General features: G+C 39.5%; 1 protein-coding gene across 1 annotated transcript in view; it reads left to right on the top strand.

Moving 5' to 3' along the window:
• ADAMTS12 (ADAM metallopeptidase with thrombospondin type 1 motif 12) overlaps positions 1-25186 on the top strand; it is a 141536-nt gene that overhangs the window by 25810 nt on the left and 90540 nt on the right. The window lies entirely within an intron of this gene.

The following is a 25186-nucleotide window of genomic DNA, read 5'->3' as shown; positions in this document are numbered from 1 at the left end:
GGTGTAGCTTTGACCTTTTCTGTCTGTTTCCCTTTACTTTCTCCATTCCAGCCAAAACAAACTATCTTGACAAATATTTGACCTCACTGAGTATGCTTGAGACCATAGCAGAGCTGATGGGGTTTTTGACTCTGGGGTGCAATAAACAGATTGACACCGGAGAGATTAATGTTCTGGCTCTTAACATTCCTTGAAAGTCCCTGCTGCAGGTGATGCAGCAGTTAGGATTTCTTAGAATTTAAAAACACGTGCCAGCAAGACAGGAGAATATTTAATATGGAGGAGTAATGATTTCATATTATAAACTTGTAACTCAGAGGGAGAACCATCTGGTTAAAAATACATGCATTTTTCTCATTTCAAGTATAGCCCCAGGGTTGTTTTTTTCTCATTTTATTTCATGCAGCTTTTGATTTGGTTGAGAAACTAGTTAATAATGTGTGGCAATCGAAGTCATCAATAGCTAACAACAAAAAGGAGAGTTAATTTTAGAATACTCTTTTCTCTCACTCCCCTCTGTTATCCAGTAAAATTCGAAATGAACATATTATTCCTTATCTTAAGTTAACTTATTAGAAACAGACACTGTGGTTTTTAGTTGGATTTTGGGGGGGGGGGGGTTGATCTTTCCATCAATGTCTCCTACAGGTGTTTAATATGTATGGTTTGGAGATATCCACAGATGTGAGAATAGAAGGATGTCAAATAAATAAAAGTGTGACTTCCTGCTCTGTTTATAAATGGTTTTATATTTTAGAAACTGCTTTTATGGTGTGACTTTTTAAAATGGAGAGTGAACTGTCTCTGAACGTGTAGTAGAAAACACTGATTTCCATAGTTGAGGGTCAGTTGTTACTCTTGATATAACAGATGTAAGTCTTCTGTGTTCAAGAATTATTTATTACTTCTGAGGTAGCTGTAGTGAAGGGAGCAGACTCTGTAATGATATTCCAAGAGTGAAGAGCTGGACAGGGGTGAGAGACAGTAGGGCTGTTTATCTGCTACTCAGATGGACAAGAGGGCTTAGTGGCCTTCTGTGAAGTGTGGGGTAATTGAAGGAGAATATCACAGAGATTGTGTAGCAGCTCACCTCGTCTGCACTTTGTGAATATCAAGGTGCATGAGCAGGGGTTGGATGACCTCAGGTATTCCAGGAGGGCCAGTTCCAGCAAACTCCACCTCCTGACAGCAGCCCAGACACAGCTCTCCTGTCCTGGACAAGGTGAATTCAACACCAGCTGTTATGTTTTACCCCATGGCTGCCTTGTGCTGTGCTGTAAATACAGGCCTTGCTATGAGTCTTAAATGAGAGGCAGTTTATTGAAATCTAAAAATATATTAAATAGACAAGTATCCAGGTTTATTCTTATCAACAGCTGCTAAGTTACCATCTGATGACACTGGTTGCTTGACTCCCTATCACTCAGCTGAACTTTAAACATGGTTTGGAACTTTAGTTCTGACTTGAATAAACATTTCTGTTCAAAAACTTAATAAAGTCCAGAGTTTTCTCTCTTTGTTTTTGCCTGCTTTGCACTCTGGTGTGTGAAAGTAATAAATGAAATTGAAATGGCTTTTTCCGTGTGGCTCTGGGCTATAAGACTTTTCAGACCTAGTGGTATATAGGAATGTCTTTGAAATAATAACTCATATTTTTAGAGAAAGTGGAGGGATATGCGTGACTGACAGAGATGGCCTTCCTTCGTATCATCTTCAAAGAAGCTCTTCTTTATTATTTTTCTTGTGGTCAAATAAGAGGTAAAACTTAATCTAGAGAAATCCTAGTTTCCCAAGCATTTTTACAGACTCATAGTTGTTGGTTTGGGTTTTTCCCCCTGGTCACAGTCCTCTTATTGTATATGCTGAACTTTGGAAAACAGGTGAAGGCTCTTTAGCTTGCATGGAGAGGGTATGTATGAGAAGAGTGGATTTTCCAGCTGAAGCATGCCTGAAATTCATTATAGCCTTCCTTTTTTTTTTCCTTTTTTTAAAAGCCTGTTAGATCTAAGTTTCCAAATATATTCTCCTTGCAGAGTTGCAGGAGCATGGGCTGTTCCTGGAGTTGTCAGTGATTGCATTTCCCTTCCTTTGGTGTGGCAGCTCCAATCTCAGTCACTCCTCCTTTCTTCTGTGAAAGCAGTATCTGAAAAATGCATATGGTGGGTGGTACATGGTCACCCTGTGTTTGATACACCGTTATTCTGTATAATTTATTTATAATTCTGTTTATATTTATTTATAATTCTGTTTCATTTATAATTCTGTTCTATGATGAACTTGTGACAAGTGACTAATAAAGAATTTTGGACAGGAGTCACTTCTGTGCATTGATAGTGCTGCATTAGTGACAGAGGTAAGGAATTTTATTTCAAAGGTGTCTGTAATGCTCAGTGAAATGGATATTAGTAGTTTGGTAGGTTCAAGACATTACCTACTTTTCCAAGTGGTTTTGCAAACAGGTTTTGCCAGAACCTGTTGCCTTCTGGCAAAAGTTACTACAATATGTATTTTCATTCAATCCTCCTGAAGGGAAAAGAGGGAGACCAGATGGATGAAGATCCTGAATCCTATTCAGCTATTAAGGCAGCTATGTAAAATCCTGCCACAGTCCCACAAAAGGATTCAGGTTTTATGGATCTGTCTTACCCTGGCAGCTCCTGCAGCTTGGTTGCAGACATAGATTCTAGTGAAGGCAAGGCAGGGTTAATTGTAGTCATGGTGATGGTTTTGGGAAATAACATTTATCTTTTGTGTTGCAGCCTACCTGGGAGAATACTGTATTCAGTAAATAGGTGAGCCACATTAAGGCTCTTCTCAGGAGGTTTTCATTTTTCCCTGGCACATCCAGAAAATGCAGGACTCACTTTAGCCTTGGATCTCTACTATCTGTAATTAAATGCTTAAATCTGTGGTGTGTCTGCCTAAACAGGTGACTAAATTGATTCCATCTGAAGTATTCAAACCCACTGAGCTGAGAGGAGGACTTCATTATGTAGCTCTTTTCTGACATAGACCACATGGATCTTAATGTTTTCTTTATTCATTTGCTTTTCAAAGGAAGATCTCCAAGCTTTCAGAATGTAAACATCCCAGAGATAGAGAACTGAGCCTTCAACTCCAGCTTTTATCTGAATTTCCAACATCAGCAGCTGTACAGATGTAATCAGATTGGGAAATGAAACTGTTTTTCTGGTTTTGACTGTAGTTTTCTTTAGACTGTGTGGTGCCCAACCCTTAAATGTGCAGTTTTTAGGGAACCAGAACAGGGGAATGATCAGGAAGGTTTTGCTCTTTCTTTTATCTGCATATACATAGCTCAGTTTGTGTTCTTTTTAGGGAAAGATACCCATTCTCTCTATGGAAATGAAGAGGGATGCATAGCCATTTAAAAAACCCAACCCCAACCCCTACTAAGAAAACCAAACCAAAACCCACAGTAAAAAAAATCCCTGACCAAAAGTAGCTGGTGCTGTGCATGCTGAGGAGAAGCAGTGTGAGACAGTACAGTAATAAAACCAAAATGGATGATTCCAGCTTCTTGTATTTTTTATTAATGCTTTAATTACCCAGCATGCTAGACCTGAGAAAGATTTGTGATGTTCATAAATGGCAGAGATTGGTCAAAATGCCATTTGGAAAACAAGCACCTTATGATTCTAGCTCGTGTGGCTTTTACTGAAAATATGTCCAGGCTGTACCGGACTGAAACTTATCTTTTCCTTTTCTCTGGTTAAGATTGAGAAGAAATCTCCACTGATGCAAAATGTATCCATTTCTTCTTTAGAAGGACCACTAGAAACGAGTAATATCTCTTCTTTTCAGTGGCCTTTGCAACTTCATTGTTGCTGTAGGTGCAAGGTGGCAATTCTGTGCAGAACTGTGTTCCTGCTGTTTCCACTGTATTTAAATGAGTGAACTAGATGTGTTTTATCCTTCTAAGCTTGTATGTTTCTTTGCCAAAGGCAAATTTTCATAGAAGGCAGTTTCTCTAGGATTTTTCCACAACCATGTGCAGCTAAAAATTTAATTAGGCTGTTTCTGAAGGATATTACCACAAGTGTTTTTTCCAATCTTTTAGCTGGAATGCATTTGCATCTGACTCATCCCAAATGTCAGCAGCTAGGGAGAACTGGTTTGAGTTTAGAATTCTGCATCTGAGGCCTGAAGATATTCGGATATTCTCTTTCTGTCACTAAGGACACCTCATCCATCATGGCTGTTTGTTCTTTAAAAATCTTCTTTGGTGAGGTTGAGAAGTGCTGTCCTTCTCACAGTTGGTAAATTTTTACGAAAGTGTCCCTCACAGGCAGTTATTGGAGTTCCTGAGAGAGAAGTTTCCTGGGAGAAAGGTTTCTAGGACCAAGGTGTAGGTTGCTGGGTGTGGTTGGATAGTACAGTCTGCGCACTGAAAAAGTGTGCACAAAGAAAAAATGTGGGATATGACATGAGCAATACAATAGTGGGTGAATTGTGTTCTGAAGTGTGTGAACTGTTTCTTTTTGATCAGCTTTCGCTTACTGGAAGCTCTTGCTGGAGTCCCCTGGTTCTTATTGTGTCAAAGTAAACTGAGTTAAAGAACTTTAGGTGAATCTGGTGAGAAGAACTGCTGCATTTTCTTCTATAGGAGAAATTCTATTGAAAGCTACAAAAGTTCTCCTCAGGTTCCAGGAATAGGATGCTGATTGCATGCGAAGTAAATTAAAAGGAAATCAGATCCAAAATGGCAACAAAAAAGGATTATTGTATCCAGAAGTTTGTTTGAGATGATGAATGCCTAGTTATGTCTGGATGTTCATTCAGAGTAAAAAGCTCAGTCTCTAGGAAGCAGACTCAGTGTTCTTCATCCTTTTGTGTTTTCAGAAATAAGATTTTGCTGATTTCATGTGTTTATGAGTAGCAGGTACTGGAAAGCCATATGTATGGGTTGGTTAAAGCACTGTTCTTGGTGGGTTTTATTTGTTTTCCTTTGTGTTCTTTCTGGTTTTGGTTCTATTTTTTTTAATAGATGCCACTCCATGTCACGTGGTAATTTCAATTCTCCCCTTTATTATTGATGGAAGATGCTTTGGAGCAATAAGCATAGTGTACTTTTCAAATCTATCAGACCTGCAAAAGATGGCAATGTGTGGGAAGAATGCACAGCAAATTTAAAAAAAAAAAAGGTTTTATTGAAGAAATCTGCCTTAACAGCTTTAAGGTTGAGAAATGCCTGCTGCAGTGTTGTTACTGCAAGTAGTACTGAATCAAGGGTGCATGTGGTATGAGATCTTTCAAACACGTGTTCATAAATGCTTTCTGTATTGATTTCTTTCAAGTGTTCACAGTGATACTCAATTGTTGCTAATTCAACAGCTTCTCATTGCTTACTGTGTTTTGTTTGAGAGAACATGTTTGGGTTTTCAATTTTGGGGTTTTTTTTTCTTCTTTTGGGAACAGACTTGGGTAGTTCTTTTGAGTTTTTCTGTAATCATCAGTGTTACACACAAAAATTCATGAATTTTTTACAAAGTTAAATTGGCTAATGTGGTAGTACTATCCCGTTTTATATACCAACTGAATGCAGAGAGATGAAAATCAGATGTGCTCACTGCTTTAAAACATTTTGCTATAAAGTATCAGAGAGTTCATTTATTTTTTCTCTGACAACATAAAATCACAAGTTTTTGGATGTTCAATTCCTGTCAGCTTCCATTGCAGTTTTGATATAAAAACAAACAAAAAACTGATATGTTATCAGGGCTTGCTTACGAGGTTTTATGTTAGTGATGTGCCCATGAATTGTATATTGATGTATAAAGAAATGTTAGTCAAATACTTGCACAGGGCTTGAGAAACTGTTGATTGTATTGGGGAAAAATGGAGTTACTGCAAAAAACTAAAGTGGAATGTGCCTCCGTTTTTTTTCTGTTCATTTTATAACTTGGCTGATTAGGAGGATTTTATTCAGAAATAGCCTATAAGCACAGTGCAGTGGTCCAAAATCTGAAACTCAATGCCATATTAGGTATAGCTGCAATAAGCTGCAACTTTGTTGGAATGATTACACAGGGAGACTGGAATTTGGAAAGTGAACAGAGTTATTAGCACAAAAATGCCATTCTGGTGTTATTTAGTGCTTAATTGCTTGGACAAACTGCACTTCACATTAATGGAGTTTCTAACACTCCCCTAGTGTCTTGCATCACCAGCCTTTGAAGTTGTTGCACTGGCGAAGCAAAACAGACATAATTTGGACTAAAAAATTAATGCTTTTCTCAGCTGAAAACTTATAATTTTGACTAATGGAATCAGTGGAATAATGGAGAAGAATTTAAGAAATACCCTGAGAACTCTGTTGTATGCAACTGATAGTGAAGACCTTGTCACTAAGCCTGTGTGCAGTTTTACCCATATTGCTGTTTTAAAACCAGTTAGAATTTCTAAATAGCCAGGAAATGTCCCATTTGTCTAATCAGCACTTCTGCTTCAGGAGCAGACAGAAATTCCAGGCAAACATGGGCTGTGTGGGACACTGCATTAATTCCAGTTTAGCTGCTGTTTGCTGACTCCAGTTTGCAGTTACTGGAAGGCTGGTAGGGAGCCTTAGCAAGGAGAGAGGGAAGAGGGTTAGAAAGGCATAAATAAACATTATGTTCTGGCTGCTTTTGCAACTGTCTAGGAAAGGACTCTGCAGGACAATAAGGACCTGCAAAGAAGGCTTTGAGGAATTGGTGTTTAGCTCAGAAGTATTTTTGTAGCGCTGCAGAAGCCAGTACATGAGAGAGGAATGATTTTAATCTGCCACACCACATAGTACATAACAGCTTTATTGGTATCATATTTTGGAGGAAGAAGGTGTTTGTGTTTTCCACTCGCATGAAACTAAGGATTGCCTCCCCTTTTTAATGCAATTGTCCTGCACCCAGTTGACAAGACCTCTTTAAACCTTGCTCCAAGCGCAGGCTATCCTTGCACTGGAAAGCACTGGCAGAGTTCTCTGTGACGGAATTCCCCTTCATCCATCCACACTTTGAAGAAGGTCAGTTTTCGTAAAGGTTTCATATTCTTCTTGGTATCTGAGATAACACTCTTGGGAAACAAAAGCAGACAATCTCAGATTTCATGTTTCAGTTTTCTAGCAATCTCAGGCAAATGAAAGATTCGTACAGACTCTGGCTGTGCTTTCACAGACTTGCACATCTCTTATGTTGAGAATCTAGCTTTAAGAAGCTGAATGGTCTGAAGGGGTAGTGTTTCCCAATTTTATCTGCTTTATGGGGTCCCAAACCTTATGTTTTGAGAATTGACATAGTATATGTAGCACTATGTGCTCTAAACTCTACCAAGAGGACACATATAAGAAGCATCATCTATATGAATTAGTAAAAATAATACAGATTAAATGACATCTTTTCAAGGTTAAGATCTTTTAGTGTTTATGCAGCATCATTTTTACAGACTGCTTTGTCATGTTTTTATTTCATTATAGCTACAATTTGCTGATGAAAATGAGCATTGTAATTCAGCTGTATTGGAATGGGATGGAAGAATGTCTTACAGGACTGCTTTGTGAGGTGTAGGAATAAACACAGTACAGGGAGGTAGTATTCTTTGGCTAGTGTTATTCACAACAGCAAAAATTTACACAGAGGCATAAGAACCACGTAGAGGGTGATCTGTCTGATCCAGTATTTTATTCACTAGTATTGCCAGTGTTACTTCAATATTATGAAATGGTCATCGAAAGGAAATAAATGGAAATAATAAATTCATAAAACCTACATTAAAAGCAAAAAAGATCAGAAAGTTGTGTGGAAAAAAATTCCACAAAGACATTAATTTACATAAATTAATGAGAATATTTAGATATGTGTTTCTCAATTAAATACTTCTTATATTTTTCTTCCAATGCCTTTCATTTGCAGTAACTCCTCATTCATCAAACTAATGTTTCATTAGTTTGATGAATGTGGAGTTAGTGCAAATGATCATAATTTAGAAATTAAACATATTCCAGAATCTCCATCCATTCCTCGTGTGATGATTAGGATATCTCCATACAGTACAGAATATTCTCAGTATTGCTTGTAGGGCTGCAATGTTATGTACACATGCCAAATTTTACGTAAGTTAAATGAAGATGTTGTGCCCCAGGTGTGTGAATTTCACACCAATACAGACTTGGCAGCACTCAGGTTTTACAGCTGAGTAGAGGTGGTGTTCACCACTGTGGCAGAAAGAAGGCTGCAGTGGAACACAAACTACTGCAATGGTATCCCAGGTCCCTATAAGTGAGATGTATTGGATGGAATATAACTCTGTCCTCCTCTCAGCTTGTCCACACCTACAGGATCAGTGAAGAGGACACTTGCAGGGCACTTCTTTGTGTGCAGTTTAACTCATCCCAAAACTGATGGTTCAGACCAGATGACTTGCCTGTTCTTCAGTGATGGAGAAAGAGATTCTGAGGGCACAAGCTTAAGGGTATATATTTACATCTGGTCTGATGAGTGCCATGTCTGGAGTTTGATATTGACTTTGAAAAATACTAAATTATGTGTAGAGCTGAATGGCCCAAATCCGCCCAGTGCTAGGAGGGTAATTATTTTTTTGTGTGTTTCAACTTGTAAATATGTACATGTAATACTAAATTTAGCATCTGGGATTCATTTTTACCAGCTTTGCCAGAGACAGGATACTGCAGGGATAGGGAGGGAATCCAAAGGGATGAAATTGACAATGAAAAGCCTTCCTAAAAGTAGTCAATATGTGGCTTCTTTTCTAATGCAGGACATTGGTTTACATGATTAAAGTAATAGATTCCTTGATAGTGCTGTAATCATCTGGCAAGTAACCACAAAATTGGTAGATGTTTCTTGGTTCTGCTGTAGAGTATTTTCTGAGTTACTTAAGAACGGCTGCTGAGGACTCTGGAGTCACCTTGCTGCATAATGTTGGCATGAGTTCCTTTCCTTTCACAACCAGTAATCTCTCTTCCATTTCAGACTTACACTTCTGACTTGTGTCTCAGCTTGGGATCACTGACCCTCAGAGTGTAGCCTTGAATCCATTCTCTAGAGTCCAGTTCCCACTGATGGGAATTTACTCAACAAGATTTACAGTGAGCTCCCTCAATTTACTGTATAGCGTAGTTTAGAAAAAAATCCAAGCATAAACAGGGTCATTATTGCACAATGACTCCTTAAGTGTTGGGTCAGGATTTGAACTGGTGGCCAGCTGTAGCCAGGGAGTATATTTCCTTCTCCTGCTGTAGTGCTACACATAGTGATTCTTCATGGTGTTCTTGAGCTCCTTTTTGTTTTATGTCACTGCTGGAAGCTTGGTAATATGGTATAAGAGCAATTGATGTATTTTAACTCTGTCTGTTAGTCATTATCACATGTATTGCATCAGAATTGCAAAACAGAAGTCAGACTTGCATAAATCAGAATAAAAAAGGGACTTCCAGTATTGTATTCTGTGTGTTGCAGATTAAAAGAAATTAGTGTCTTTACCTCAGACAGAGAGCAGGTGCTTCTGATCATCACCATTCTGATGGTGACAAAGTTTTTATCAGTGAAGAATAGGGATGGGCAAACATGACTAGTCAATGCCACAAAATTAGAGATCTTTAATTGAACTGCCCATAGGCAGTCATTGTCTGGGGAGGAAAGCTGTTTCTTTCTACTTCAAGAAGAAAACACAGTCCATTTCTTGAACCTTCATGACTTAGTACTCCCCATAGTTTCAAGCAAGTGGGTTTTGGTGCATTGAACTACCTGGAAAGGTTTTGAAACTTTTTATTCTCCTGACTATTGACTGAATCCATTATTAAAAACAACAAAAACCATTAATCTTGTGTGAACTTTCTCTATCAAGTTAAATTCTGTCTGGAGTAATTACTGGGTCTTAGTCTTAAATCACACTCTCAAACTTTGAAAGTTTGAGGACATTCCACTTGTGAGGCTCAGTAGTTTCTCAAAAGATCAGAAAAAGACCTTTTTTCAAAAGACCTTCCTGACAAAACATTCTGCTGTCCTCCAGTGCCACACAGTTACATGGAAACCATGGGCTTGTCTGTTCACTGCAGGTTGCCAGACCCTCACTGGGTTTTCTTCTGGGAACCACCAGCAGAACTTCACTTGAGCTCAAGGCCTTTGTATAGTAGCTCTTTTTTGCTCCCCAGCCCTCTCTGTGGGCTTCACCATTCATAACCCTCCCAGGCTCTGAATTTTCAAAGATGCTTTGGTGTCTCAGTGGGGAAAGGGCTGAGTTCTGCTAAGCCTGCCGTATCATTTAGCAACATTCAGTGTTAGAAGGAGCAAAGTAAGTGTGAATGAAGGAAGGAAAGAAGACTTTAAGGTTATTTCTTGCACCAACATGACCCAAACATTGCCTTTTCAGAAAGTTGGAAAGTTTCTGGCTTATCTCCAGCTTGACTCACCATTTACCACCCCACAGCAATTCAGTCTGGAATCCTGCATAGAGCACTGACCTCAGAAGCATTTGGGAAATACACCAGAGATATCAGGATGCCCGGAATATCTGCTTGAACAGAAAAACAGAGCCTCCATCATGAAGTCCCTCCCACCAGACTCCAGATCTCCACCATTGACACTTGTCATGAGGTGACATGACTGAACAGTACCTTTAATCACCCTGATGCGTTCAACTCTTCTTCTGTGAAGGCTTTCAGAATTTCATCACATCAGGCTATGAGCCCTCAGAATCAGTCCTTGTCCTTCCAAAATATTATTGAGGTTTAGCTCAGCAGGTGGTTTTAGGTAGTTCTTGGATGGCAGGCTCAGAGGGGTAGAATTCTGGTGCAGCAATCTTCCAAGTGAGTTGAGCAGAAGCACAAACTTTGTTACTTGGTTCCTTTATAGCCCATGAAAACAAAATACGATGGCGATACCACTGATTTCTCCAGCATTTTAACTTGGTTAGTTGTGTCCAAATGGACTACTGAGACATCCAGTGCAGGTGAAAGGGCTGTCAGAAGGATAACTACACCATGGGGCAGTCACAAGAGTACTCACCTGGACACGGAATGAAAATACTGTGGGGTATTTTTCAACAGGATCTTTGAACATAATAAAGTTTTCTGTGTGCTCCTCCAAATATTGTAAAACGATGTTCTTCTTTGATGGTAAATTACAAAAAGTGCCATTTATTAAATGGATAGATTTTTGAAATCCCAGATGTTGGCAGAAGGATGCTATGGTCTAAGTACATAGGTCTGAACTTGGATAGAAATCTATTAGGAATTAATCCAAAAGTACTTCTCATGTGCATTTCACTATTCCCCTTGCAGATTATTTTTCTGTCTGGGCTTTTCTATTTGAAATCAGTCCACAGGCTTTCCTATTAGAAGTCCCCTTGGAAGCCCTCTTGTGATGAAACGCTTATTCTTTCACTCCTTGCAGAGATGTCTTGTGTTAATTATCCGAGAAAAGAGTGTGTTTCATTTGCAGCATAGGGATTGTGAAACATTTCTGGGAATATTATACTATGTTTGAAAAGTAGTAAATGTTGCAAAATAAGAATGAGAAGGTTTACCCCAGACTTCCTTACAGTTTGGGAGGAAATTAATAGATTGCTGTTCTGGAGGGCTTGAAGTGGCCTGGATCAGGGAATCTGTGGAAGTACAGGCAGACAAACTTTAATACACAGACTATTGTCTCATTTATAGACAGGCTTTCTGATGTGCTTCTGATTCCTCTGTAGATTGTGTATCTGTATATGTTTAACAGATCCTGGACTCTGGCAAGCATTAAAAAAAAAAAGAAAAAAAGAAAAGGCTTAATTGGTGGCCAGTCTTAGAGATCAACAGGATGCATGTTTTTATAATGAACTGTGCCTTGGCTAGCACACAGAGAGTTTGATGGGTTCCTCAAGAGGTAAATCGTGGCCCATAACATCTTGTAGCTTTGGCTGTAACGTGGATTTTTTTGTTTTTGAGACTCACAGGGAGGTCTGTAAACCCACATATGCATCACATTGTGGCAAATGAGTGTACATGGTATTGTTTATTGGATTGTTTTTCAAGACATATCTCTATAGGGAGCCTGAACAATAAAATAAATCTTCCTCATGTGGGGTATTACTCATTTTTACTGTTATTATTATAAAGAGTAATAATTCACATGGCAGTAGTGCTGTGAATTATTATTAGTGCTGTGTGTCTGAGTCACATGCCTTGTGGTAAGTTCCGGCATAAATATCACCAAAACCTGCTATGAGACTGTGAGTGTGGATTAAAAGGCAGCAGGATGAGTGCAGGCTGGAAAGGGATGTTTTTCTTTGAAAGATGTTATGTTAGACATACATTTTGATGTTCTAACTTTTCCTCTCAGCAAAAGGAATGAAGTTTTCGGTTTGATTCTGACAGTTTGTTGAGCCTTTCAGTTCAGAAACTCAGCTTGCAAATGCTGGCAATTCTGTGAGTGGCCCTAAAATGTGCAGATGGTATGTGTCACCTAGGAAGCAGTGTTTGCTACTGGATATTTATGTCACTAATATTAGTGTTAGAATTTTTTGTTTGTTGGCTGTTAGTCCTACAGGTAATTTGGAGTTGTGGGTTTCACTCTATTGTCCAAAAATCCATGTGGATTCCTTATGTGGAAGAATCTGTACTAGTGGATCAGTAATACTGGCTGATACTCTCTGTCTGTCTCTTTTTCATATACAGGCTCATGGGCAAGCACAGGAGTATGGTATTTCTAAAAGATCTATGGCAGTAGAAGAAAATAATTTCTCTACATTTTGAAAAAATACATATATGTATTTTTTCAACAAACGTTCCATCTGAAGGACTGCAAATTTGGTTCAACTGACTTTTTTGTGTTTAGGCATTACCAGTAGAATGAGACAAAGGTCAGAGGGTTTGTTGCAAGTTGAGGATTGATTGTGCTGAGTTCTTTTCTCAGTTCTAGTGTAGCTGTAGAGCAAAGTTTCTCAAATCTTCTGTAGGGATTCTACTGAGATGCCTGTTCTAGATGTACTTCTCGTGTTTTGTGTGTTCTTGATTTTAATCTCTGTGTGTATGTGTAACTGTATCTTTTGCTTATTCCTCGTTTGGTTGCTTTCTCCACCACACATTGCTGTGGCTGAGAGCTGAACATGGTTTCAAGTGCTGGAGCTAGAGCTAATCTTTTCACTTTTGCAGCTGGGTTACAGTCTTCCTGAATTAGCAGGATTATTGTTTAAGGACGTCAGACAATCAAATCCCAACAGCTTCCCTGGAGCCACAGAAGATAAAGGCTGAGACTTGAACTATGGAAAAAACCATGAGAAAAGACTGAAAACTAAGAAGACTGAAAATAAAAGCATCTTATCTTCATATATAATTTTTCTAATGCTTCTCAGTGAAAGGTAATCTAAGACTATGCTAAATTAATGGGATCACATTATGTGAGGAAGCCAAACATGGAGTTTTGGACAGTTAGGGCAGTAAGTGCGCAGGGAAATCTGGAGTCTAAGGAGGAGGGATCTGAGCAGTGTCTGGGCAGGCATAGCAGGAGAGTGGCTGCTGTCCTCTCAGCAGCACTGGGCAGAGCTGTTGAAACTCTAAAAAGATTTGTGTGAGTCTTGATGTTTTGAATAAAAATAGGCAGAATCCAGAGATCTCCGTCCCAACAACTGGTTTTGGCTGTGGAAGGACAAAAGAAAGTGTGATCTGGTCTAGGATTAGGTCATGTAGCTATTGGAAAACAGCCAGCAGCACTGGGGAAAGAAACCTCCCAAAAGGGGATATTTAACTGCCAGTTGCACTAAACCAGCCCTGTAATTCTGGTTTGCTCTGGCAGAATCTGTCCTGAAGTCTTCTCATATCAAATTTGGGTTTGGGACCTGTAAGTGCTGCTGTGTTTTGAGTACTGAGCATAGAGTATGGTCAAGCATACTTTGAAGTGACAGTAGAAGGGACAGGAACAGTGCATGTGTTTTCATCTGAGCCTTCAGGGGATTATTCATTGCTTTGGAATCCACATGTAGTTTGTTGTGTGATGTAGGCTGTCAGGTCCATTCCTGCTGCAAATAAATCAATGAGGTGGAGAGCCAGAGATGTATTTGTTTATTTTCTGGTTTTCATTGTCATAGAGGAGGAATAAAAAGCTGACAGAGAAACTTGAGAAAATCTTGCCTGAATTGTTTTGGAGAGGAACACACACACCCCCACACCCACACCCACACCCACACCCACCCCCCCCCATGCAGGGGGGAAAAAAAAGGCAAAATAAAAGCAAAAAAAAACACCTTTCCCTTCCCTTGTGCAAAACCATTGTTTTTCAATTATAGCATTTCCATTACTGATGATTCACTAGAATTGTCAGGATCTGGCATAATCCTGTAGAAAAAACCTCATTTGCGAATGTGTCTTTCAAAAGGTCACAGTCTCATGTCTCAGTTGAAAAGATTTCTGCAGTAAAATTCTGGTATTTACCTGTGCAACTCCAGCTGATAGTGAGAGCAGAATGAATTGCTTATTGTATGTACTGCTTGTCTAAGTTTAAGAGAGGAAGATTGTGAAATATTGATGATTCAGTCCAGAATTCCTTCATAAATTTGTTTGTAAACAGTTCTCTGGTTACACAAAGATCTGTTAGAGGTTTATGAGTCAATTACACCTCTCTTTTAAAGAACTCTTAAGTCCATTGGAGTTCTGTCAGGACTATTTATGTACAAATATTTAGTATCTTCTACTTCTTCCAATTGTTACCAAGTTTTTTAATTTTTAGTATTCCTAGATTAGTAAGAGTCATGCTGAATAGTAGCTGAAGATGCTTAGTATATTTTGTGTTTATGTAAACTTCTTTAGTAAAACATTTGATTTTGCAGGACCATGAGCATGTCTTGAGGAATGTGTATCATTTGCAGACAACATCTCCCTTATCTGTACAAAAAGTATTTTCTTATTCTTTTGCATGTTTCCCTGCGTATCACTGTATCAGTGTCATGTAAAAAGTATTGAAAGTCCTAAGGGAAAAAACCGCTGAATTCTTAGAAAAGCTGAACATCTGTGCCCTTTTTTTAAGCTTAAAGTTTTTTAAAGGGTTCACGGGTTCTGAATTCTTGGGAGGTACATTGTGAGGATTTCAAAACATGCCAGTTTTAGAGAGAAAACTTTAATACCCTGTGAACAAAAGAAGACAGTGGAACTTTAACAAAAAGAAAATGAGTCCTTTTATTATTATAGCAAAATACTTTTCCTCACCTGCTTGGTTCCAAAGAATGTTTTACTGCAATTTTTTCTCCAGATAAATAGCTCAATTCTTATCTATTTTGGCCTTTTTTTTAGTGCTATGGCATACTGCATTCAAACCTAAAAGGCTGACTGCTGCTTTTAAGACAAAATGAAATGCTTTTATTGCAAGAAGTGTTGTATTTCCAAAACAGCAAAACTAATCTCTTTGCAGATAAAGAATGATTTTGATGTAAGGTCTAATTCTTGTCAGTTTGAAATAAAACCAGTAATTTTTTCAACAGTCAAAATCTGTTTTTTTTACAGAAATAGTTTACAAAGAAAAAACCCACACATATCCACACATATCAAAACAGTGTGAAATTAAAATCTTAAATTAATAATTTTTAGACTGAAACCATCTCCTTTGAAGTCATGGGTGTGTTGTACAACTAAGACATTTTCTTTTTGCAGGCAGACAAAAGTGTATTTCCCAGGAATGGTTTGTACAATGGAAACTTCTTTTAGAAGTGGTTGATGCTTGCCTGAGGATCTAAGACCTATGGCAGTACAAGGTCAGCCCAAGAGCCCAGCCTGGCCCAAAGTTAGTCTGGGACAAGAAGGATTAGTCTGACGTGAGAGAGGTGTGCACATGTTCTGCACTGACATCCCTGAGGGGTATCTGAGGCTGATGTTACAGCTTCAAGGAAATAGAAACCTGGAGCATGAAAGGTACAATAGGGACAAGCCCTTTGGACTGCAGAAAGAATGCAGAAGCACTCAACCAAGAAAGCCTCTTTTCCTATTGAAAAAAGCTCCTGCAAAGACAGCATCTGAGCAGCAGATGGAGATTTCCTTCTTGGTGGAGGGTTTTAATTTTCCAGACCCTTGGCTTTGTTGAGTATGTGACTGACTTTCAGAAGGAAATCATGATCAATAGCAGATTCCTGGCAAGAGGAGTAAGAGAAGGCTGGAAAGTAGGAATATCTCCTTGACATGCAGTCTGTTTCTGAGCTGCAGTTGGTATTTTTGTATTCAAAAATGAGGGACTAATCTTCCCTACATAAATGTATCCAGCCATTTCTGGTACTTCTCTAAAACATTTCTGATTTCCAGTTTTTTGTGGTATCTAGGAGGACTTGAGCAAAGCATTTGATACTGTGCCACATGACATCCTTGTTTCTAAACTGGAGAGACATGCTTGGTCCAGAACCCAGCTGTTTCCAGGGCTGCATCCAGAGCCCCATGTGCAGCAGGGCAGGGAGGGATTCTGCCCCTCTGCTCTGCTCTGCTGAGACCCACCTGGAGCACTGCATCCAGCCCTGGGCTCCCAGCATAAGAGGGATGTGAACCTCCTCTGACTTGGGTGAAAAAATGTTTTGTTTCCTTCCAGCTTGTTGTGAAGCTCCCTACTTTTTTTGCTAGGGCAAAGAGGTAGGAACTCTCTAGACCATCTGTGCCACTTGCTGCTTCCCCATGTTGTCTGTTTTCCAGCTTTTTTAGGTGCTTATTACACACAGCCTTTCTCTGGAAAGTGTTGAACTTGTTGATTTGCTACCAGCTTCAGAAGCACTTTAAAGTATCCATCACCTCAGACACCTTTGACATTTTATCAGATCACTCTCCCAGCAGGAGTCCTGGAAATTACCTGAGCTTTTACTCTAGTCTTTGTTTAAGTAGTTTACTAGTTACTGGTTTTGTATCAAATATGATTTGTTTTTTATTGAGTGTGTCCTGCCAAGGAGTATTTGTTTATCTTGCAGGCTTTTGCTTTTACTGGAGTGGGTTTTTTGCACAGCTTGTATTTCACAGTATAGGTCATCTCTCTGCAGCTCCGAGATAGAAGTTAATTTCCTGCCTGTGAGCTTTAGTGTCTCATGTGCACAGGTAAATTTGATGATATATCAGTGTGCACACTGTACCTCTCATATTAGTGGGAATGGATTTCAGACTTCAAGGAGGGCTTTACATCACATTCGGAGCTAACTCTTTTAAAAGCTTTGTGCTTTTAAATGGACCTGAATCCAGTGCTGAATCAGAACAGCCTCCACCTTTGTTATGTATGAGAGGGAACTGCGATTCATAGATTTGTAAAAAAATTCGTGGTGGTGTGTGCCGGATGCAGTCATAAAAGCACATCACTCTCCCTTCTCAGGCTGCCAAAAATAACCAGGAAAGTCAAGTGATTGGCATGTGCTTTGCCCCAGGCCAGAAGGAGTTCAGCACATCTGTGGTGATTGCCAGTTACCATCTTGCTTCTTCCCAGAGTGGCACGTGCTGAGCATGAGCTGTGTACTAGAGATTGCACTTTGTCCTGCAAGTACTGGATCTCAGTTTGAATCTTGTTTTTATTGTCTCATTTAATTTGTTCTCCCCTCTCCTTCCGCATCCCAGTTCCTGCTTTCATCCCTTTCTAAACAGAGACTAGTTTGTGGTGCAGAGTAACCTTTTTGGTGTAACGTGTCACTCATCACAGCTGCCCTCAGCTGGGACTGAATTTTCCTGTTTTGTAAGGTATTTGGTTTTGATAAGCTCCCTCCCCCTTCATTCCTCCCCAGGGATAGCACAACAAGCTGCAGCTTGAGCATGGCTTGCAGGCTCTCACAAGGCTGTGCAGAGCAAATGGAGCAGCTGCTTGCACACACCACCCTGGATACAAGGGCAGTGTGCTTCAAGCTGCAGTTGTTGAGCAGAATCCATGACTCCTCATGGATTCATTAGAATATTCTTCCATGTCACTGTGCTGCTCCTTTGGTACTGGGAAGTCACCTTCTGGAATGGCACTGGAAACATGGGTGGTAAGTAAGGAAGAGGCTGAGGGCATCAGTACAGGCTGCCTTTAAGGTCACCTTAAAATGACACTGATGTTAAGTGATGGAATGACCCTTCCATGGCATGGTGAAATTCATTCTTAGTTCCTGTCTGTGCTTTGAAGCTTCATGAGTTTGGAAAAAAAAGAGGCAGAATCCTTTTCTTGCAACACACCTATGATGACAAATGCAGACCTAAAATATCCTGTCTGCTTCTGATACCACTTCTTGGTTTTGGGCTGAACAGAGTGAAGAGAGAAGAGCATCAACGGGTGGCTCAGTCTGATGTTGCCTCACAGACTTCATTTCATCAAGCAAAATAATTTCTGTTGCAAGGAAGAAGTTTGGCTGTAACCTTCCCTTGCTCTGCTCTTGAGAGGAGTAAGGTTCCTGACAGACTTTCATCCACTGGAAAATGGGATAATTGTGCTTTCTTCCATCCATCTGCACACGTTGTGGCAGCTGTCATCATTTGTATCTCTGCTTTCTGGCTGTTGACTGGGGGTCCTGTAGGTCAGAGTAATACAAACAATACTTGTCAATAGAAACAAAGCCACTTGTCATTTGATCAAATGTTTGCATTTAGTTATTCTCTAATAAAGTTTGAACTCTGCAATATTAACATTGTCATGCTCACTGGCTTAAAATTAGTTTTAGAATATAAGTGAGCAGGAAGCCAAAACAACTGTGGTGCTTTCTGTCTCTGTGATTAGAGATCATGTCTGCTTTGTGAATCCTCTCGCCTGTCTTTTCATTCTTAATAGAAACCACTGTTTAGGCACAGAACTGCTTAACAATCTGGTATTAAATCTTCACTCTTCGACATTAGGTAGGCTTTAAATCATCAAACGTAACCTGTTTTGCAAACTGTGAAAATATACTGGATTCCAAATCAAAGCTTCGAAACTTCTCATTCAAAGTGTCAGAGGAGATTTCAAATGCTGAGAAGTACAAACTATTTTTACATAGTTAATTTGCATTTTCATGAACAGCAGTTTTAATATTAACAAGATAAAAATCCCCAGTTAGTACCATGTAAGCCCCCTGGATACAGTGCTTTCTGAACAAATTTGATTAGAAAAATTAGAATGAGATATTCCAAGAGTATTTTCCATGAAGAAAATAGCTGTTGGTCTTTCTTACTCTCCCAAATTGTCTTTGGAGGGATTGGGCAAACTCTTTGTTTTGTCTTAGAACAGTAAGACTTGCTTCAGTTGTTTTTTGATCCCAAATGAAGTAAAAACTTGATAATCTCACCCTCTTGGGACTAAAGTCAAAGGAAGCCTCTTGCTCTTGAAAAAGCAGCAGGGGTTTTTATTACTTTGTTCCCCACTAGTTACCATAAAGCTTCCAATATAAAAACAGGGGAGGAGGGGAAAGGGCAAAGCATAAATATAGGAAATAGTAAAAAACTCATAAAAGGTATGCTATTGTTCACCAAAGAGCGTCCTTCAATCTGGATAGCATAGCTGATTGATTTTAAAATTTATATTTAGCTTGCTATTATATTCACCCTGAGACAGAGCTTGAGACTTTATTACTTTTTCATAGTCCTTGCTTGATGCAAGGCCTAGCTGACTTTGGCAGGAGGACACTCATCTGGGCGTATTTAATTCTCAAGGTAACATCTTCAACTGACGTAGCTTGCTGTGTGGCTCAGAGCTCAGGCGAGGCACCATGCACCCAGGCTGTGCTGGCGGGATGTCACCTCAGACCCTTTGGACAGAACAGGCAGCCCAAAGAACTGTGACTTGTCTTCCTCCAAGACCCAGGGGACTCTGCAGCAGTTGAGCAACAAGGAAATACTGACAGAAGGAGCCTCAGATCTTCAGAGTGCTCTGGACTTCAGGCAGTCCTTGGTGGTCTGTCTCAACTGCAGTGTGAAAATCACACAGGTAAATAGAAGAAGGGTTGAAACTGTGATTGAGTTAATGAATTTTTATCAACTGTGCCATGCCATCTACCTGCTGCATGCTCAGTGTGTGGCAAACACACCTTGTTTCAGCCTACTAGAACCAGCGCTGAGTGCTGTGTAAAATTTATTAAATACTATCTTTGCTCTATTTCAAGACCATAAAAATGTCCAGTTGCTAGTACTCTAGTGGGAAAAAATGTTTTACCCGGTTGGAATTTAATGGTGTGTCTGAGCTTTAAGTGCAGCAAAGAAGGACAGTTTTGGCTTGTGTGGATCCAGTGGGATGTATTTCAAAAAGTATAAAGTGAGAATGTGGAAAGGAGCTGGACAATATGAAGTGACTGCTGCTGGGCACAGTTAGAGGTGTAGGAGCTTCATGTTCTTCATGAACTCTGGATTTCAGAACTGCAGAGAAGCTACCTAATGAGGCTCAAAGAAATTTAATGGCCAGGCAATTATCATCATTTGTGGATCTTCTGTAATGAGAAAAGAAGATGGGATATTTCTACGATGCAAATATGGCTGCAGCACCAGGGTATGCACAAGTAAATGTAGGAATAAGATACCTGGACTGTTTGTACCTAAGGGAGATCACAAAATAGAAGAAGTAATAAATGTTTAGGATAGACAGTAAAAGATGGTGGTGGAGGATGCCATGACCTGAATGAAGCATGAACAAAGATGTCTTTTAAAATTACATGCTCCAAGTTGTACATTTTCAAGTGAGCATGCTGCAGTGTCTACAGAAGATAATGTCACAGAGAATTTCCTTCAGTAGAAATGAATGTACCTAGGCCGTTTCAGATTCTGTGTGAGATGCAAAGCCTAGAGTGAGTTCATGGTCCATAGAAGTGACATCTGATTCAGAATTGTTTAATGAGCTGTATCTGTGTCATAGCAGAGGGGCAAATGAATGCATATTTTGGATTGTTTGCTTCTCTTACATGTTTTTATAACAGTGGGGGGTTTTAATGTCTTAGCTTCTTAAGACTTATTCTAGATAACCTTCATCCAGAAAGAGTGAATAGAAAAAATGAAGTTGAGTGTAGTCACCATCAAGCTGGTGCTATAAGCCAGAGGATTGATTCTCTGCCAAGTCTCTCTGAGTGATTGTGCATCTTAAGTAGTTTTATGGTAGCTTATAGACATGGCCTTAGAGACCTGTCTTCTCTCCTTGGCTGAGGATGTCCTCCCAGCCAGAAAGACCCTTCTCTCTGAAGTATCCAGAACTGATAGATCCCTCAGGAACCTGGGAACTGGAGGATGTCAGACAATCCTTCCTCTCCAGATACCTTATTTCCTTCCACAAAAGCCCATCCTACTGTAAATTTGGCTATTTTCCCCCCTTATCCTCTATGTCTGAACTTTCTGAGCTCACATTGTCCAGGGCACAACTCTGCATCTCTGGCCAGTTTTCTAAAATATTATAGCAAGTTTTCTACTAGCCATTTCCTAAAATATTATAGCAAGTGTGACAATAGTATGTGAAATCTCATGGAATTAATAATATTCTGTTCTTTCACTTACTTTGTCACAAAAAATAAGCTATTTTTGTTTCAAACCAAAGCTATGTTGAACCACAAGGCTATGTTTCAATATCACACTTTCTTCACTAAATTGTGCTAAAAGCATAGATTTTTTTCTGTAGAAGTGTGTAAGAGTTAGAGTGGGTGGTGTTCATAAAAATCTTTCATCAAATTACTCAGTACCTAAAACCCCCAATCTCTTTCTGTTCTGAGCAACATCATGGCAAGTGGTTTTTTTTTTTTTTCTAGCTCTGTCTGGGGATGTAGTGAAAAATCTCATCTGGATGCTAGGTTTTTCTTTTGGCTGAAATAGGAACAGATGAGAAATTCAAAAAGAAAGATCCCTGGGGAAAAAAAAGGGACATTCAGAAAGGAACTAAGTGATTAGCTAAAATAAATTTAGCGTGTGTAATGTTAACAGATCATTTACTTTACCAGTTCTGTTTAGATTATTTGCAGCTGTAGTTCTCTGATAATGCATGTTTCATATGCCACAATTTTTTCTTTAATCATTTTATTCAAACCTAGTTTCTCTTACCATGTATTACAGTTATAATAAGCACCTGGAGCAAAGTACCTAAAGGTAAAACTCAAATCTTGTCATCTTCTTTCATGTTGCTTCTAAAAGGTACTGTATTTTCAGATTCTGTCACTGTCCTGTTGTCAAAATTCTTGTTTGACTTGTTGTCAGAAATATTGTTTAATTTCATGGAGTTACTCACTGTTCTCACTACAGATGTAATTTTTTTGAGCATTATTGTCAACATACTGTTATTGTAACTTTAGGCTACAGATTGTTGTTTTTTCCCTTCCCTTTTTCTCCTAACAAACACCCACTAATTCTAGGCCCTCCTGTCTGGTGTAGTATTGCAATTTCAAAACCATAGCCAAGAGTAAAGCTGCTCTTTCCCTTCCCACAGGACTCAGCTTCAGCTTCCCATGTGGAACTGATTGAAAAAAATATGCTGGAAAATGTGTTTTGACAAACTTCTGAGCTTTTGAGTGAAAGAAATATGTGAAAACGATGTGCTTTCCACTGGAAAATGCAGATTATACTGAAAATCAAAACATTTTGAAAGATGGTTGAAAACTTTTAAGTCAGAGGTGTTCCAGGATCATCAGTGTCGTTTTGGCAAGTGACATGCAATGTAGGAGATGTGATATGTTCATGGAGCTGTTTGTGTCAAAATAATGAGGCACATGAATTAAAAATCCCATGAAGTGATGTAGCAGCACCCCCAAATACAGTATGGTAAATATTTGCAGCCACAGCATGTCAGAATCTGAGGGCAAAGAGTGAGATTTGAAAGAGGGGAGAACAACAGTCTATTAAAAATGCTGTGGTAGATTTGTAGATTTTTCACCTGTAGGCTTTGAGGGAAACACACACCCCCCAAACAAGCAAACACACACACACACACACACACACACACCCACCCCTATTTTCTGACCATGTCTGTTGCTGTATTACTTGGTAGCTTTACATAAGAAAGTTCAAATGAGGAAAGCTTCTCTGCAGTAATTTTTTTTTCTGTGGTGATAACTAAACCCTTTCAATAATGTAAATATGAATGGCTGGTTTCTAATGAGGCTTTCTTAACTGGCCTCCTTTGTGTATTCTGAGGCTGTGCGAATGCACTCAAAAGCAGGTGAAGCTCAGAAAAAGCTTATATTGTATTTACATAGCTTGAAATCTGATGGACTATAAATGAAAAATTCTTGCTGTTATATTTGTGAGTCAGAAAAGAACAGCTATGAAGAGCAAAACTAAAGACGTATTTAATCAGCAAAGGGAATTTTGCCAGTTCTCAGCGCTTTGAAGTAAGTTTAATGTGAAGATTGGTCTTTTTTTTGTTGGTCTCAGTTAGTCTCAGCATTCAATTTATTGGTGGATAGCCTGTGCAGGGTGAAAGTGCAAATGCAGAGCAAGAGTTCAGTAAGTGCTGGAAGTCTCTGGAAGCTTTTGGAACACCTCTGTGTGCTGGAAATGGGCTTTTACAGTCCTATTCATATAATGAAGTTTTGCTTTTTTCCCTGCTCCATACAGCTTGGATAGACAACTGAATTTTAACATGCAAGCATTGATGGAGGAGCTTGAGCTTACCACTGATAAGCTTACTCCACCTTTTGTAGGATTGTCTGGCCTTTCTTGTTGCAGATAGACGTTGACACAATAATCCGGCAACTATTGCCACTTGCTTTCAAAAATCTGGGTCTGCAAATGAAGATGGCTAGTTCTTCTTCATCCCAACTGGCTTAAAACCCCACAAAATAATCAAATAATTCAGTCAAAAATTACAAATATCCAGGAAAGATTGAACCCTGTGGAATGAAAAAGAATGGGCAAGGATTTGTGAAGGTGCATTGATTCCCTGAGCAGCATGAGGAAAGCCACATCACAGATCTTCTGGTGTGACCACTGTAGATGCATTCTTGCTGTATGGATTCACTCTTGCCTGAAAGTTTTGTCCAATGTGAACGTGGATGCTTCTGTGTATGGTCTGGTCGTGTGCCTTGATTTATGATTTAAAAAGAAACATAAGCATTTTTTGTATGTTGTTTAATAATCAGAAGTCTCAATCTCTTTTTTCTTAAAAATGAAACAAAACCCATACAGACAGTAGCTGAAATCCCAGATGAACAAACACATGTGACTATGAGTCCTGAACCTTTGATGCTTTAGGGCTATAAACACAGCTTCAAACCAACACCAACCTCTGGCTTTAAAACTTTGACTTCCATTGGAAAGAAAGAGTTTCTGATCTTCAGAGCTATCGGGTAAACTGTGAAATGACAGTCACAGTTATTTATTTGCACAAGTTTGATATGGGATGTATTGGCCCTGTGGCAATTTCTGTGGAGGCAGAAGGTGTCTCACTGAGCTGTCCCTTGTCTCCTTGTATGCAGAGCCCATGGTTATTTTATAGTTTTATAAGAGTGCTTTTCTTCCATTCATATGATTTCTTTTATATCCCTAATCTCATACTGGCTTTCCCAACCATCCAGAGAAACTCTTAAGGCTTTGGAATTTTCAAAAAGATTTGAAAATTTGCCTGCCATTCTATGTTTGAATACAGCAGCTGCAGGAACAGACTGTTACTGAGTTTTTTCCCCCTCTTCCAGAATAGGCTAAGAGGGGTGCACTGACCACAGCAAGAAAGCGAAGAGGAAACACAGCCAAGACTGGAATACCCCAGCCTCCTGTCCCATCCCCAGTGTGGTCTGGGTTGTCAGTAGATCCTTTGCTTTTAGATTCAATATTGTTCTGTATATCTTGACATGGAAGGACAGTACAGTTGTTTTGCAATGTTTGCAGTCCCTGCCAAAATGCTGGGACACAATGGACCAAGGCCATGCCTGGTTGGAAGTGTGTCCTGGATCAAGGCAGAGTGAGGTGTAAAAGGATCCTGTGCAGTCCAGATGGGTATCAAGGGCCCTGTAGCTTAGGTGAAGCAGGGAGGCTGATAGAGAAGTTTCAGCATGTGAAATGTTGCAGTCTTTTTAGCTGATCTACTGGATGTTCTTAATGGCTTGCTAATTCATGAAAAACCTCTTATTGCTTCCATTGTAGTGTTGGCCTGGGGGCCAGTGAGGGTTTATGGTCTGACACAGAGTTGGACCATGCAGTCCAGCCCATCTGATGGGTTGGGTAATTGATTGTGGGACTGCAGCTGGGAGCAGCATTTCAATCTGCACTTATGAAACAGCTTCTATTCCAGTCTTGATCTCCGGGGAATGGATGCAAAACACCAGAAGAACAAGATGCAGCTCTTCC

Source organism: Molothrus aeneus, chromosome Z, assembly GCF_037042795.1.
Source record: "Molothrus aeneus isolate 106 chromosome Z, BPBGC_Maene_1.0, whole genome shotgun sequence".
Taxonomy (NCBI): Eukaryota; Metazoa; Chordata; class Aves; order Passeriformes; family Icteridae; genus Molothrus; species Molothrus aeneus.
The sequence above is the reverse complement of the archived record's forward strand: the minus strand, read 5'-3'. Positions and strand labels throughout refer to the sequence as shown.